At 40.6% G+C, this 12,309-nt stretch overlaps 1 non-coding gene across 1 annotated transcript; it reads right to left on the bottom strand.

Moving 5' to 3' along the window:
• Positions 1-443: 443 nt before the first annotated feature.
• LOC145408301 (5S ribosomal RNA) lies at positions 444-562 on the bottom strand. The gene has a single exon (XR_013898893.1). It is a non-coding gene; the product is annotated as a 5S ribosomal RNA (ribosomal RNA).
• Positions 563-12,309: the final 11,747 nt, after the last annotated feature.

The raw sequence follows: 12,309 nt of genomic DNA, 5'->3' as shown, positions 1-12,309 counted from the left end.
CAAGATCACCTACAGGCCTGTCACATTTAGCACTGTGTTGTAACATCAAAATTATGGCTTAATTTCGATAAAATCATACATGATTAAAAAAATAAAAAGCTCAAGATAAAGGGAATACACAAAAGAAAGGAGAAGAGGGCTGAAGTGATAAATACTATGTACGTCAATTAACTGGATGTGGAAGTCAAGTTTCGCTATATTTTGTTCACTGTCACTGGTCTAGAACTGTCGTCCCTCTCATCAGTCATGCTGCGTCTTAACGAGAGAGTAACACTGGCATATGATGGCAGTGACAGTGAAGTGCAATGGAGAAGATATAGATCCGTATTCTTGTCTTATTGCCAGACGCCATGTATCCCAAATGGGGTGGCCAAGGGCTTAGAGTTAATTGTTTTACAGGGAGGGGCACTAATCCTCCACCAACCCCACTTGACACGTAGGGATGCCAACAGCATCTGGTATTCCCAGGCGGCCACCCATCCAAGTACTAACCAGACCCAACGTTGCTTAACTTCGCTGATCGGATGGGAAGCGGTGTACTCAACGTGGCATGGCCGTTGGCCGTCTTATTACTGAACAAAAATTAATCTGCAAAAGGACGAAAATCTCCACCAAGTTAAGGAAGCCTAACTACAGGTTTTCATTCACTGGTCGATTATGTTCTTGTTGACTGAAAAACACGGCAGGATTCTTAGTCCCCTGTATTTGAGGTGACGACTCTTATCTAATTCAGTCTAATATCAAGTAATATTTATTACCTTAACTAAATCATTGAAGTATAAGGGTTAAAATCGATCTTAGTTAACTATTTCACTCCCATTGATAGGCCTACAAACAGATAAGCTAGTTAGACAGGGAAAAGATTTTATTTGCTAGGGAAAGAATCTACATCCAGCACAGACTTCTTATTTGGTTTAGTTTTGCCACATCTGGATTACTCTGCTCAGCTTTAGGGAAGATCTCAAGTAGTTGCTGGGATGATGAGGGAAAGTGAGTAACCCCTCCAACTCGAAAAATCTCCCCTAAACATTAAAAAATCGTCTGTTAGTACCACAAATAAACCACGAAAGACGTAAGGTGGCAAAGGGCGCTGAACTCAAGGCACTTGCTATGTTCACATTTCTGATTGGTAGAGAAATTCTCAGATCCAAAAAGTAATAAGTTTATATGTCTCTTCTAAACATGGCAAAAGTCGTCTGGTGATATCAAATTAATAATTAAAAAGGCGTCATTTTTCCGACGGTGTTATTGCCACGGCACTCGCTTTGTCTGTGATATGCAAGGAAGTCTGCGAGTCCGAAGAACAGCGAATTTACATTACATTTTATGGGCAACGGTATCACAAAAGACGGTAAAACACTGTGAAAAATAGCGTGCATCTAATGAACAAGGAGAAGCGTAGGGGAGCGTGATGAAGCACCAAAGAGGAGGACACAGAGACAAACTAATAACGTTCCTGGCAATTGTTTTGAGAAGCTGCGACGAGAAGGAGGAAGAATAAAAAGAATCTAAAATGAAGAGTATTTATAAAAGGGATGAGGAGTTGGAGGTGAAATGTAAAAGAAGAGAGGGGAAACAATATTTGGACAGAGGGTTGATAATGACAGCACATGGAAAGGAGGGGAAACGATGTGAGGGAGAGAGAGAGAGAGAGAGTGTGTGTGTGCTGGGAGACAGATTAAAACGGAAGGTGAACTGGGTTGTGGCCAGCGTCGCGGAAAGGCAGAGGAAGGGCAGGGTGAGAGAGGGAGAAAGGGTGAAAGGAAGAGAAGGGAGAGAAGAAGAGAAAGGAAAGAGAATGAAAAGGGAGAGTGCCAAATGTAGAGGAAATATGGGGATAGAAATTATGATAGGCCAGAATGGGATGAATGGGAAATAGCAGAGATAGAAACAGCAGGAAGAAATGAGAGGTGAATAGGAGAGAAGAAAGAGCGGGGAGGCGAGAGAAACGGAAAGAAGGTAAGGAAAAGAAATTGAGAAAGTGAAAGGTGAAAGAAAGCGAAAGGCGGAAAGAGGGGATAAGAGTGAAAGGTACACAGGGAGAGACACTGATACACAGAAAGAAAGACGAGAGAGAGAGAGAGAGAGAGAGAGCATTGAAAAGTACAAGAGGGAGAGTCAGTGACAGACAGAGGAATTGAACAGAAGCAAGAGAAAACAAGAAGAAGAGAAGGTGAGAGGAAGAGACAGGTGAGAGAAGATGAAGAGATGATGACGGAGGGAGTAGCGGAAGAGGAGGAGGAAAGATGGAAAAGAGAGGAAAAAGTTAAAAAAAAAAAATGGCAAGGGAGACAGAAGAGTGAGAGAGTGTGAAAACAGGAATGGAAAATGAAGAGGAAAAGTGGGGAAAGTAAAAAAAAAAAGCTGAAAGGAAAAAAAGTAGAGGAAATGAAAGACAGAGAAGGATCTGGAGGGATATGAAAAGTAAAAATAAAGAGGGGAGGAGAGAACAGACAACATGTGAAAGTTACAGGAAGGAGAGAATATTAAGGAACAGAGGAAGTGAAAGACAAATAGGAAGAAGAGGGAGAGGAAGGGCAGGGAGGGGAGAAACAAAGAGAGAGAGAGAGAGAAAGAGAGAGAGAGAGAATTATTTAACCTTAGTACGGTACATCACTTCATGCAGTCTGAGTAATTTACAGAAATAATTAGAGGGGCACTCAGTGGAGCGCATCTCTCCGACAAGGGCAACTTAATTTCCAAACCACTCCTCATAATGGGTTAGGGTTTCTCATTGATCAGGGTTTCGCAAAAAAATGTTTTCCGGATCCAGAATCTGAAATAAGATCCGGATCGGTCCCAAAACTTAATCGACTGGCCTCTGGAATTTTTTTTTTTTTTTTTTTAAGTAAAAGAACAGAGGAAGAAAAAACATTTGAATAAAAAAAAAAAATCCATGCACCAGATTACTGGTGTCCTCTGTTCATAAAATATCTGTAACAGTTAGACTTGAACAGCAGCAGGTTGAAGTTTGGAGGGAAACAACTCTGGGGAAGCGAGTTCCAGAGAGATGCAGTTCGGGCAATGAAAGAATTCTGATAGGCAGAAGTTCTGCAGTAAGGCTGAGTGACATTCCAGTCATGAGCGCATGTAGCACGAGGGAAGGCAATGAGAGGTGGCACCATGGACGCAACTTCGTCTGAGCATTTGCTATAGAAATATCTGTAAAATAACGCAAGGGAGGCAACATTCCTTCTTACTTGTAGGGGAGGTAGTTTATTAGTAATAGCAGGGTTATTAATAATTCTAACAGCCTTGTTCTGAATTTTGTCTACTTGTTTTAATGCAACCTCTCCACATCCACTCCACAAGGGTGAGCAATATTCAAGCTGAGAGCGCACATGACTCTTATAAATTATAACTAACTGCTCGTCAGTGAAGAAGTTACGGACTCTGTACAATAATCCAAGTTTCTTTGAGGCGGTTTTAGCAAGTGATCTATTTACCCACCAAATTTGGTCTAAATCTCTCTTTCGGTTTTTTAGTAATCCTGCTAACAGACAAACAAACTAACAAACAAACAGGAGCGAAACATGCTGTCCTTGTCGAAGAGAAATAGTGTACACACATAAAAGAATTGTCCCTTTTTCTCAACTTCCATCGTGCCTTGTGGCTTTCCTCCCCACGCCTTTTCTTCCTTTACTTCTCTTCTCCTCTCGCCTCTTTCCTTCCAGAGTAGGGTACTTTCTCTCTCTCTCTCTCTCTCTCTCTCTCTCTCTCTCTCTCTCTCTCTCTCTCTCTCTCTCTCTCTCTCTCTCTCTCTCTCTCTCTCTCATGGTAGATAATGTGATGGAACTAGGGTTGTAAAATGAGGAGATGGAAGGTGATCGGTATTTGTGATGGGAAAATTAAAATTTCGGCCGCGCAAATGAAAATGAATGTTGATGATGATGACGATGATGATGATGATGATGGTTGTGGTGGTGGGCACAAAAGCATGGAATCAGCCCAGAAATACATTACACCTTCACTCGGGGAACCAATGGTATAATGATAACATATTAAGCTCACAAATGAAATACTTAAGAACTTGATTCTCAGAACTGGTCAGGCTCTTAGACAAAAGTTCGTTTCTCTCATGTTCCGAATCGTATAGCTATAGAATTCACGAACTGGATGTAAATGTGCTGGTTGCATGTCGTATTTACAGGAAAAATTAAGCCAACCAGGAAGTGATTGTATCCCTTTATGCGCCTAATGGTTTCAATAGGCACTGATGCAAAACTTTTCCGTCTTTCTCCATGCGTAGTTTTTGCATAGTTTTGCTAGCAGTAGACTATTTCATTCGGTTTGGAAAAAAATCTTTAATAGTGAAATGATTAATGAAGGTTGAAGGTTGACCCAGGAGTGCAATTCAGGACCTGGATGTAAACTTGGTGTTTGCGTATAGTATTCCAGGAGAAGATTTATGATCGTATTATTATAAATCTCAAATATGGACTGCACAGTCTCAATATTTTTTAAGTAGTTTCTGAAGTACATGACGAAGATGGAACATGTTTGGCTTTCCTATATCGTTGCTGACTGCATTGTGCATGCAGACTGACCATACGCAATAACTATTGGTGTTCCTTGGGTGATCACCAAAAGTTAGGGTTTTGCCCACCATTTTGCGATTGAAGAATTAAGCATACTAACTCTGGACTGAACAAAATGTGATTATCTCCCCTATTGATTCTCGTTTGGTCGATAAGCAGTTATTGTAAGCCTGCTTCGCCCACGTTCATCCGGAGGACCTAATTTTGTTTTATTTTATTCTTGCAACCAGAAGATATTTTTATTCAACTCAGGAAAGATCTCCAGTAGGGAAAGGGTTAAGTATAGGTTAATCTAATCACTCCAGTTTGATAGTCTCCCTTAAGATTAAGAAAATCAACTTCCTGTGTTTCGGAAAATGTAAATCAAAAGTAATGAAATGTGATTAGCACTCTCAGGGTCTTATACTTCCTCCCAGTTTAATAAAATCGTCTGGCTTTAGGGTGATTAGGATATTTCAAGGCAGGACAATAAGAGTGTTAAGTAGATTAAATCATTCATTTTCGTAGAGGCCTCTGGTATTGAAAAGGTATTCTCGTCAGTTAAGGAGGCTCCCTAACACCTCTCCTTAGCGATTTATTTTTGGGTATCCATGATTAATACCATTTTGCATGTTGTCTGTGCTGAGTATGGGGATATTAGAACTGTTTATTTAACACGGAGATGGACAGTAAGGGGTAATAAACAAAATAAGGTGCTTAGGAAAAGATGTTATGGGGTTTCCTTAGCCGACGAGAATACTGACCTAAATACAGTATATATCTAACCCATCCACCTCGTACAGTCTGTCCTTCAGTCTTCTGAAGATAAAGCTGATGAAGTACTGATTACGTTATCTCATTCAACGGGTTAGCACTCTCAGGCTCCCAATCTCCCTTTGGGCTAATTAAATTCTCTGGTGTTACAAGAAAATACTGTACCTTTTTTTACTCTAACTTGGCCCAGGCTTTCGACCTTTTTCAGCTTAGTCACGTAGTTCAATGGCAGAAAAGGAAAATACTACGGCTCTGCATCCTCTCCACGGCACTTCATTTTGACTAGCATCATATTCTAGAACAAACTTATTGCTGTAACTCAGCATTCAAGATGGAGGGATGACAATTTTAGGGCAAGTTAGAGTAAATGGGGTATAATGGCGTTCGGTTGTGAGAAGAAAACAGTATTATCATTCCTAAGCTTCTGTGACACGCTCTTAGCCATGTAGAATCATATCATTAGCAGTACCGAGGATGTGACCGTGAAAGGATTAATTACTTCACTACCATGGCTGTTCGTCCCATTATTTCTCTCCTTTTCTTCTTTTTTTTTTATTTTTTGGGATGGTACCAGAAAACGTTATTCCACATACAATGGATCATAAGCAGTGAAAGGTTTAATTAGAACTAAATCTAATATCCCCCGTTCAAAGTCTGTCCTAAGGTAAATAATAAAGAAAACCATTGTCAGTGTCATATAATAAAGTATACAAAAAAATAAAAATAAAAACGAAGAAAAAGTCAAATGCATCATGAGTGACGCAGTTAGCCCTTCAAACAGATGACGTGTTGGTCGGTATATCCTGGCTTCTTTTCCACGCATAATGCCAAACAGGAGAAACTTTTAAAATTGGAACAATTATATAATCTTACTTGCTTCCTTCACTGCAATAGTTTTAAAAAAAGTTTTAAAATTGTGAAATGGTAAATGATTAATATAAAAAATATAGGATATGAAATAATGTGGTTCTGTGAAGAAAACGTGGGAAAAAAGCATTTACTATAGGCAAAACCATAATAAAGACCATTACAGTGGCGAAAAAGAAGGAAGTCTTGGGAGAGTTGTTAAAAGAATGCGTAAGTAGCAGAGAGGGGAGGAGAAATATGGACAAAGGGGGAATGGCGAAGAAGGAAATAAAGGCAAGGGGAGCGACAAAGAAAGGAAAACAAGGGAAATATGGTGATTAAATGCAGGGAGGAAAGCAAATAAAAATATCGTTCTTTCCGTGTTGTCGTAAATGCAGGGGAGGAGACCGCTCATGGCTTTTCAGTGTTGCATTGAACTCAGGCTCCGATGATTCACTCCCAGCTGAATAGACTCATGTAAGTTAAAATAAAGGAGTTGTTCCGATGATGAAGGGGTTAATGGGGAGAGCATCTGCATTCTCTGACTCGTGCTCTCAGTTTATTAAAATTACTGTAACAGGCGTAAATCGCATATGAAAGAAAGCCTTGTCGACCATGAGAGCTAGTGGTAAAAGTATTGGCAAATTCTGTGTTGTAGGACTTTGGACGGTATACACGTAGGTTAAGGTGGCTCCGTTGCACCTTTTCCTCAGAGATTTATTTTTGGATATGACTGGTTAATATCTTGTTGCACATTATCTATGGAGAGTTTGGCAATATTAGAATGATCCGTGTAATAAGGAGATGGACAGTAAGGTGCAATAAGCAAAATAAGTCACTCAGGAAAAGGTGTTTAGGAGCTTCCTTAGCCGATAAAATTACGGACCTGTATTAGATGAATAAATCGTTTTGTGCTGGTTAGCATAAATTACTAGAGTTGTCCAGATCATTGGAGAGTTAATGGTGGCAGTATTAACACTACGGTACACACTCTCATCGGTAAGGAATACTCCCTAACACCTCTTCCTAAGTGATTTATTTTGCTCATTATACGTTAATATCGTCTTTTGTTTGCTTGAATCATTCTAATATCGACATACTTTGCTTATGTAAGATACGAAATGATATTAACCAACCGAATCCTAAAATAAATCGCTCAGGAAGAGGTGTTAGGGAGCCTCCTTACTGAATGAGGATACAAGGCAAAGCCTCATATGGTTCTTAGCTGAATAAAATCGTCTGTTGTCAGCCGGAATACAATAATAGAGTTGTTCCTGCCACGAGGGAGTTTGTGGTGACAGCATTAACACTCTCAGATTTCCTTGGACTCACTTGCTGAACATAATGGCCTAGGCTCGTATTCTCGTCTGGTAAGGAAGCTCCCAAACACCTCTTCCTTTCCTGTTTATTTTTGGATACGGAAGGCTTTCCTTTTGTGCGTTATATATGCAGAGTATGGGTGATATTAGAGTGACTTAAGTAACAGGGGAGGACAGCAAGGTTTAATAAGCATAATAAATCGCTTAGGAAATGGTGTTAGTGAGCTTTCTTTATCGAGGAGAATATGGGCCCTAATGTCAGCCAGAATAGTATACTAGAGTTGTATCGGCCACGACATAGTTAAGTACAACTTAAAAAATATATATATATATCCATTCCGTGTTATTTCATGAAGGGTGATGCTTCTATGCACACTCTAAGGACGGTTTTCTCGTGCGGTTGGGAAGCTTACTAACACCTCTTCCATACCGGTTTATTTCTGATTCTGTTCCATTACTTTATTCGTGCGTGTTGTTCTTACGATCTGTGTCGACACTGAAAAGATCTAAGACACACGAAAAGGACATTAGTGGGTAATTTGGAAAATAGATCACTAAGGAAGAGGTGCTAGAGAGGTCTCCTTACCCGACGAGACAACGGGCCTAAGCCTCTCATGATCAGGGGAGCTCTAGTTTTTTACTCTAGTTAACGCCGGATGACATTATTCGGCTGAGAGTAATAACACCCTCAAAATAGTAAAATTGGTGCCATCAACTCTTATTTTTTGGATACCATCATACGATTGAATGTAGAGCGAATAATATTAGCCTGCAGGATAAGACACCAGCTTTCCCTCCGCAGACGTCATTATTTCGTTCTTGGTGCTGTCAAAATTGTTCCACTTACCTCAGGATATTAACCAGCCATGTTCAAAAATAAATCGCGTAGTAAAAGGTGCTAGATACCCCCATGAACCAGGAAACGGGCCTAATTCCTTGAAATCTGGGAATCTTTTATCCATTTATCATTGGCTTTCATGGTCGGCACAAATCTTAGTAGTAAAATATTAATGTAGACAGTCATCTAACCCCTTCACCTCGTAACGGCAAACTTAAGCCGAATAAGGTCATTAAGAGTTATAAAGACAAAGAAATAACGTTCTCGGGCAGGCGAGATAATAAATGGATTCAATATTTAACTAATAAAGAGAACTGTTATGACTCAGTGGCAATTCGTGGTCTGTGTTCCCCGATGTTAGAATTCAAGTTCACGTCATGGCATACATTTGAGTTGGGTGCTGGTAGTGAGTTGTTTTAAAAGGATGTATATTTTTGCACACGGTCGCTTCCGCGATGACTGACACACACACTCACGTTGTTGTTGTTGTTGTTGTCGTTGTTGCTTTGACCCCAGGCACATCCAAAACTTGAAACCGGTGAACTGCAGGATTCAGGTGCTTTCTCCTGTAGTCCCACCTTTTGAGGACTAAGGAAATAGCCGAGGCACCTTCGCATAACCATGACATATCGATTCCACCGCGTGAACAGGTCTCTCTCCAGCATCAGATACACATTAACATAGCTAGTACAACACTATCTGAGCCTGACATACCCTACCATAGCCAGTAGCCTACTACACTCTCTGACCCTGATACACATTTACGTGGCCAGTACAAGACCATCTGACCCTGACACACACTAGCATTACCATTACAGCACTACCTGACTGGCACACACTAATATAGCCAGTACAACACTATCTGACCTTGACAAACACTAATATAGCCCGTATAACACTATCTGACCACGACACTCACACTAACATAGTCAGTATAACTATCTGACTTTGACACACACAGTAACATAGCTAGCACGACATTATCTGACCCTGGCACACAGAGACATTACCAATAACAGCATTACCTGACTCTGGCACACACTAACATGGCCAGCACAACACTATCTGACCTTGACACACATTAACATAGCCAGTACACCACTTCCTGATTCTTCCACACACCAGCATGGCTAATGCAACACTTCCTTGCTCTAGAATACACATTAACATGACCTGTGAACACTCCCTGACACTTGACACTCACTAACATGGCCAGTAGAACACTCCCTGGCTTTGAAACACTAACAGCCAAAAGAATACTTCCTAACTTTGACATAAACTAACCTGCCCAGTAGAACATATCTTGACTCTAACCCTGACGCTGACACTACCATTGCAACACCTCCTGACTCTTAACGCAAACTACATAACCAATAGAACACTTTCTGGCTCTGACACACGCACTGACATACCCAAAACAACGATTCCCCGTTCACATGCATCAGTCATAATACAGACGCCTCTTCTATTATACCTTGCTATCATGGGGAATGATCAATTGTGGTTATTACTCTCCCCCCGAGGAAATGGTCCGGTCCTGCAGTGGCCGTAATATGGACTGATGCATCCAGGTATAACCAGTGGAATTAATTAAAAAAAAAAAAAGTGAACAAAGGTGTATAGACATAGCTAGGTTAATGGTGACGCTATCTATAGTAAAAGTAGTAGCACTCACAGGTTACTGTGACTCACTCTCAAATGAATAAAATCGTCTTTCGTAAGCTGAAACGAAATGCAAACAATGCTCATGGAAACTTAATATCTGGAATTTGTAGACATTCCAAATCACACTTAGGAGAGGTTCGAAATCCATTTTAATTCAATTACCTCTGTGTGGGGGGGTTGGGTGTGGGGGGGTAGGTGGGACACCTTTCGGCAATTACATTTATTTTTTTGGAATGAAGCCTTATAACCCTGGGATTAGAAACAGTCTCCACTTCAGAGCCAGATGTCTCGTCCTTAAGCTGAATAAAATGTCTGGTGGTAACGAAAGTAAAATCAGAAATTCGCCATCAGGCTAAAGCAATTCATGGAGGGTATATTAATAGTTCGTATATTAAAACGGTACCAGTTATTCTCATACTATCCACTTCGAGATGTGGAGGACCAAGGCTTCTTTACCTTAGTCCCGAACAACTGAGGTTAGATTAACTGTATAATCCCCAGCAGCAGTCTCAGCCTCACCTTGAACATGAAGTAGGTGGGCTGTAGAATTAAGCTGCCTTCATCCTTCAGTTCACAATCCTCTTTTCGAGGGATAAGGAAGGAGATGAGGGACGTTTGCATAACCAGGTAGAGAAGTTGCTGAGCTATATCAACTACACCACTCGAAGACGTCCCTAACCAGCACGGCACATCAGGAAAGCTCACATGATTGATAGTCCTCCAGAAGCCTCTTGGAGATTCGAAATTATGCACGTATAAAACATCACTGTCTCTCTGACTAGCGCCATCAGTTTCTAGACTACAATAGCAGTGACTAAATTATATATTATTCTGGTGTTCCTGTCATGTTTATCAAACATGGCGTACCGATACGTGTGATTGTAATTCTAACTTAAGCCTATAGGTAAAATTCTCTGTGGTACAAGACGTAGCAGATATTATATATTGCATCAAAGCATAACATTTAATGCGATCACCTACGTCAAACAATGCATTGATTTATTGATGTATAATCTCAAGCTTTAGGGGGGTATATGCGGCAAATGCCGCCGCAGCAGTGGCCTTGGTTTTGGAACCTCCATTACCTAAAAATATATGTGACGAGGCAAACAACGATACAGATTTATAAGTAAACAAGAACATATGGTAAATCTTTCATACGAAATCTTTCATAGGTTCGATAATGATATTTGATTGGGTCCCTCTGTCGTCTGAGAATCACCCTTGCCGCCAATACTGACGCAGTAGCTTCAAAGACTCAGAGATAATTTTGTGGATGGTTTATATGGCATAACTAGAAGCCATGGAAAGTTTGTAGCAATTATGACTGAAGCTTTTATTTAGACAGTGATTGTTGGACAAGTTTGCAGCTTCTTAAATAGTTACTTTCGTTACAGAAGGTGGACAGAGATTACTCCCACCGCATTACAGTAAAATGGAAATAAATGCAAAAAAAAAAAAAAAGAAGGAACATGGCATAATTTAGGGCACTGCTTCTCTGACCCATGGATTGTGGTGCACAGATGGGTTCAGTTATAGCCATCGACCATTACCGAACTCTTGTGAGTCTCTTACACAATATTCCGAGAAGCTGTTTGGGTTTCAGTGGCCCAAATGCCTTAGTTTCGAATAATTATTGTTCACCGCCTCTGTATTTATCATAATGCATTGGATCCATCTTTATGTCTGCGACTGCACGACCAAAAGCGCAACTGCTGACTTCAGATGCATGTTCAGTTCGCCGTAGAGGAGGTGGGTGCTCTGTAAACCAGGAATATGACCGTCTATTTTAGTTTTGCTGCCACCATCTAAATATAATCTTTTTAGGATGGACTTTTCATCTACAGGCATTACTTTAATCTTCATTAAAATTTCAAGATTACTATTATAATCATAATAGTCAGTATCATATATATATATCCATCATCCAATCCTACGTTGCCCCATGAGGAGCGTAGGAGCCCGGGGCTAGGCAGTTGGTCCTGACATTTAAGATGAGAGTGACCAACCTCACTCATCCCTGAGTGGCATTACGTGAGCAATAAACCCCAACCACCCCTTGGATATAAATCTTCACCGGCTCATTCCGATTGGAGGACAATAATTACCCACTAAACCACCAGGCGCCAAAATTTGGTTATATGGTTACCACCCAGCGTAGTAAATGGTTTCCTGGTGTACAGGAAACCATTTGGCTTGTCACTCAGTGTAGAGTTACCCACAGACAGAAGGAAGAGGAAAGAATGAGGGAATGAAAGACAGAAGAGGGAGTGTAGTCACCAGTAGGCAGAAGGACGAGGAAAGAATGAAGGAAAGAAAAATAGAAGATGGAAGGAAAGAAGGATGGAGG

Source organism: Coenobita brevimanus, chromosome 76 (assembly GCF_032717465.1).
Source record: "Coenobita brevimanus isolate Jiangsu-jjx chromosome 76, ASM3271746v2, whole genome shotgun sequence".
NCBI classification, from domain to species: Eukaryota; Metazoa; Arthropoda; class Malacostraca; order Decapoda; family Coenobitidae; genus Coenobita; species Coenobita brevimanus.
The sequence above is the reverse complement of the archived record's forward strand: the minus strand, read 5'-3'. Positions and strand labels throughout refer to the sequence as shown.